Source organism: Leiobunum rupestre, chromosome 2 (assembly GCF_980474605.1).
Source record: "Leiobunum rupestre chromosome 2, qqLeiRupe1.1.hap1, whole genome shotgun sequence".
NCBI classification, from domain to species: domain Eukaryota; kingdom Metazoa; phylum Arthropoda; class Arachnida; order Opiliones; family Sclerosomatidae; genus Leiobunum; species Leiobunum rupestre.
Window position 1 is genome coordinate 63,059,039 of NC_143385.1, and position 5,224 is coordinate 63,064,262.

The 5,224-nt window shown below is 38.2% G+C and overlaps 1 long non-coding RNA gene across 1 annotated transcript; it reads left to right on the forward strand.

The window, feature by feature from the left end:
• The first annotated feature begins 4,151 nt into the window (after positions 1–4,151).
• LOC149958692 (uncharacterized) lies at positions 4,152–5,224 on the forward strand. Its single transcript, XR_016478329.1, has 4 exons — positions 4,152–4,348; positions 4,412–4,548; positions 4,605–5,020; positions 5,093–5,224. It is a non-coding gene; the product is annotated as an uncharacterized LOC149958692 (long non-coding RNA).

Sequence of the window (5,224 nt, forward strand, 5' to 3'; positions counted from 1 at the left end):
GCCGAAAAGACCACATGCGCCAGATGGAAATTGTAGTTGGTAATGGCAAAGAGTATAAAAACTACGTAACCTAGAGATATAATGACGGTCGAAAGCAGTAAAGGAAGTTGTAGCGACCGGGGGGGAAGTCACTCAGTGAATTTGCACTTCAAATTTCGGTACCGCAGCGCCACTACGGCAGTTTTAAGTGGCAATCATTTTGATTTAGTTCAACATTCTTGAAAATTCCTTAAGGAATTGGTTACCTTTAAGACTTGGCAACGTTAGAGAACAAACGCCTTATTCTTCACTTTTTGAAAATAAACACCGAAACAACGAATCCACAAATTCTAACTAAAAAAATCACGAAACAGTAACCAATTACTGTCACTTTTTTGAATTGACATATATTAGACAATTAAATATCCAAAATGCCAAATTTAGCATCTCCGCAACACCGTAACTGCCATTTGTCTCCGGTTTTATTATTTATTGTACTAAATACTGCCGTAGTGGCGCTGCGGTACCAAAATTTGAAGTGCAAATTCACTGAGTGCCTTCCCCCCCGGTCGCTACAACTTCCTTTACTGCTTTCGACCGTCATTATATCTCTAGGTTACGTAGTTTTTATACTCTTTGGTAATGGTAAAATCATAGAAATAGAAATTAGAGTAGAAGCATGATTGGATTGGGCGGGGACGTACCAGCTAGAAGGCTGCCATCAGAGTGGAATCGCGATAGTCGCGCCATCTCATAGAAACAATTTAAACTAAATAAGTAAATATGGTCACGTGGAATAACATAAAACAGATCATAGGCAACGTATTAAAAACTTTTTTTATTTATCTGACATTATATTAAGTTATTTAAAGAGCTTTAGGAAAATCATAAAAATCTCAAGAATCTACTATATCCCCCTTAAAGTCACACGTTAACTTCGCGCAATGATTGTAAGTCTGAAATACCACAAATCATCACAGTTTAACTAAATTTTAATTATTTCAGTATGGTTTAAAATATGCCTACATGAGATTCTAAAATCTTGGTTTCAGTGTCTTTTAAACCATAGACTAAGGAAGGTTTCACAAGGACATTTCGCGCGCGAATTTATAACCTTGTAAAGTCTCAGCACGGGAGGGCGCCACGTATATCAAAATGCTGGTGCGAACCAAAGACTAGTGAACAGCGAAGCATACACCATATACACTTTAGCGACTTAAATCTTGTAGCACGTGCTTTTCATTTATCCCAAAAAACACGTGGTTTTGATGGTAAACATTAGTGAGATTTTAATAATGATTTCCATTGAAGATGACTTTGAAAGCCTATTTAATGGTATGTACCAAATTTTTAAATAATATATCTCTAAGGTAATTCATTAACATATCAATTGTTTCAGATTCAATGCCATCATTATCATCAGTTGGTGAGAATGAACCTAAAACATTGGTTCCTGATCAAATTTGTAATGGTAAATGACTAAATGTATATCAAAATCGTTGATGAAATAATACTTAATATAATGCCTAGCCGAAAATAAATAGCAGACGACAATTTTAAAATAAATTTAAAATAACCCACGTGATCGCCGTTTCACCACAAATCCGCTAGGCGCGCGGCCGTTCGCCCCAGGAACTACCTCAGTACACAGTGAAAGGCAGAAAGGGGGTACGTGCTACCACGCGCGAAATGTCCTTGTGAAACCTTTCTTAGTCTATGCACGGCCAACTTTGATCACACGCTGTTCGCGCTACTACGGCCAACACATTCGTCGAAATTCCGCGAGCAAGGATTTTCCCCCTTTAAACTGTACTACAATGTGTAGGAGTTCAGCGCCACGCTCGGTGGATATATTGTCTTCAATGTAAAAACTATACTAAAAATAATAATCCGCTAGGGGCGCTGACGTCATACACATCTTTTGCTCATAGGTTAACACAGAAACGTCAACGAATGAGATGGCGGCTGTAGCGCGAGAGATGCGCGAGAAATCAAAGTTGGCCGTGGTCTATGTTTAAACTATCATCAGTATTAGCACGGCCAACTTGGATCACACGCTGTTCGCGCTACTACGGCCAACACATTCGTCGAAATTCCGCGAGCAAGAATTTTCCCCCTATAAACTGTACTATAATGTGTAGGAGGTCAGCGCCACGCTCGGTGGTTATATTGTCTTCAATGTAAAAACTATACTAAAAATAATAATCCGCTAGGGGCGCTGACGTCATACACATCTTTTGCTCATAGGTTAACACAGAAACGTCAACGAATGAGATGGCCGCTGTAGCGCGAGAGATGCGCGAGAAATCAAAGTTGGCCGTGGTATTAGTTAAGTCAAATTGAGTGGTTTCCGGTAGTTCACTTTTTCCGTAAGTTTTCTGAAATAACCTCTGATAAATAGGGAAACTAAATAACAATTACTAAAATCAATAAATTGGCATACTCTAGAAGATGTAAATATGCTTTGTTCTGGAATAGATATTTTTGGGAGCTCTTTCAAATTCTTGTTTTAATAAAGAAATTATTCATATTTCAGTTAGTTTTTTATTTCAGAATATATAGGGTAATTTTTACTTGTGTAGGTACAGCATTTGCTTTCAAATGCTGCCTTCAATTTTCAAAGTAAATTTCATTCGGCAGAAAATGTTTACTACACACAAAGTCAAATTAAGTAATTGAAGATGGATTCCCTTTTTCGCGATTTACCGCTAAAACCCATTTTCCTAGTAATTCAGAATTTCTCAGAGGAAATCTTAGTGTAAAAAAAATCTCTTATTCCGAGATTATTATAAAATATTTACTATAATATTACATACTTATGAAATGAGAATTTTATTTCTTTCCCAGATCTCTCTTTACAATGTGAAAAAGTGCAGTTTTTAACCATTTTTGCGGATATGCTTTTAGACGCAAAATTTTAAACACGAAAAGACCGCCGCTGCGCACGACGTGATGCGCAGTGGATCGCCTTTTTTTACCTCTTCGAAATTCGCGTTTAATGCGTTTGTCAGATGGCGCGTACATCACGATTCCACCCTAATGTTAGCCTTCTAGCTCGCCTGTTTCCCTTGGGATTGGCGGAAAGGGCAGTGCTTCTAGTCTAATTTCTATTTCTATGGGTAAAATATGTCTATGATCTTGGCAAATTAGGTTTGTCCCCCACCTCCATAGAAATCGGATAACAAACTAGAACGATTTTTGAAATTTTATCGCGGGTTCCGATTAGAACTTTTAAAAAACCCTGCCTTTGGCCCATGCTTTTCGTTTGGCTGGCAACGAAAGTTACGCCATCGGTGCCAAACTGGTGAACTAACACTCTATTTCGCCTAAAATTAAATGGCCGACTTTAGCTCGACGCTAACGCGGTTTTTTTTAAATCTTTAAAGTAACTTATGTTTAATTAAAGTTGAAGAATGGCTCAAAACTGCGTAATCAAATCGTGTAAGAGTACATACTCAAAAAAAAACATCTTTTCACAGGTTAGTGTTAGAAATAGTTTTCTTTTTTCCATAATTTCCAAACGCTAAGAACGCACTAGAAAACGCGTTTCTTTCAAATCATGGAAAGCTAGTTTTTTTAAATAAAAAATGAAGAATGGTTCAAAATTCCGTAATTAAATATTTTAGGAGTAATTACTGATTATTACTCAAACAAAAACATATCTTTTCACAAGTTACTGTTAGAAATAGTTGTTTTACGAGCAATGGTTATGGGGGAAACCAGTGCACAGTAATGGTTTATCGTGAATATCTACGTTAGTATTGTATGTACGGCTATAAACCCCAGTATGAACATTAGGGTCTGGCTATTTCCTACAAAAAATATGAACATTTTACATACGAGCAATCGTTGTGTCGTAATCGCGGTTTGAACGTTGTACCTGGGGGCCTATTCTTGTCTCGGTTACGACATAACGATTCCGCCTTATCACTTCGCCATACCGACATTCGAGGTAACGACATTCGCTTGGAACCTTATTCTTGTCCCCCTGTCGCTATCAGAAATGTCGTAAAAACGAAAATACCGCTAGGCGAGTTGTGACGTCAACATCCGGTGACGTGCCCCTCTAATCGTCCAATAAGAATCGCACTTATTTATTTCTGTCGGCTGCTGTAATATTTTGGCGTTTGTTTACGTTTTCCCAGTTGTCATTTTTGTTCTTCGTTGGTAGTTTTTTTTTAAAAAACATTGAGTCGCGCCACAAAATTCTGCGGAAATCTTAAGGTTTTCATTTTAGAATACATGGAGGCTACTGAACGTTTCGTTAGCCGTAAGTTTGATGCAAACTGTACAAACGAGGCGTACAGTACACCGCGATGTGCATTAGTCTTGTCCAAAGGCTTAATGCTTGTGGTGGACCGTACTGGAGGTGCAGTAATTTTTTTGGAATAGAAATACTGTTACTTCTATTACTTATGCATAAATATTCCAGAGTTTGGCTGACTGGAACTTCCCAAACTAGAACTAAGACAACTGAGGAAGGTCGAGTAAATGCTGGGCAGCTCTCGTTTATTGAGCGGCCTAGGGGGTACATTTGGCCACTACGAAGTACCAGAAGCTGGTTTTGGGGTAAGTATTCTTTCATGAATACATTTCATGCTAACATTTCTTGATTTTAACAACAGATAATTGAAGAAAATGGATGCGGCATTGGCTACTTTAGATCAAAGTCCCGCAGCTTCTTCAACAATGGCTCCTCCATATTCAGTCACTATCGCCCATTCTTCTCCCACTGGCTCCCATTCCCGCAGATCTCCAAGATTTAATCATAGTTCACCAATAGCGTCTGTGAGTTCTAACAATGAATATAAAGCCCCAGGAATGGAAGGTGTAGCTCCGTCTAGTGGAACTTTTGCGCCTCTCGTTTTCAAAGAGAGACCTGGTTGCGGTAACTGTTTCCAGTTACTCTGATTTGCTTTGCCGGAAATTTCTAGCTCAGCCAAAACACGCGGCCAATAATATCAATCCTTCCATTCCTGGGGCTTTATATTCTTTGTTTCTAATCACTCCCAAGGTAAAAATATTTCTCCAGCTGCACGAGGTAAGTAGAAAATCATTTACTTTAAAAATATTTAAAATTTGGAAAAGATAATTTGGCTTAAACCGTTTAAAGGTCACAACCAACAAAGGCAACAGGGCCATATGCGAGGGCTCAACAATTTCTTGAGAAAATAAATTCAAATCTTGATAAGCAAACTAAGATAATGGAAGATCAGTTGGAAACTTGGTGCCATATAGCTAGTTA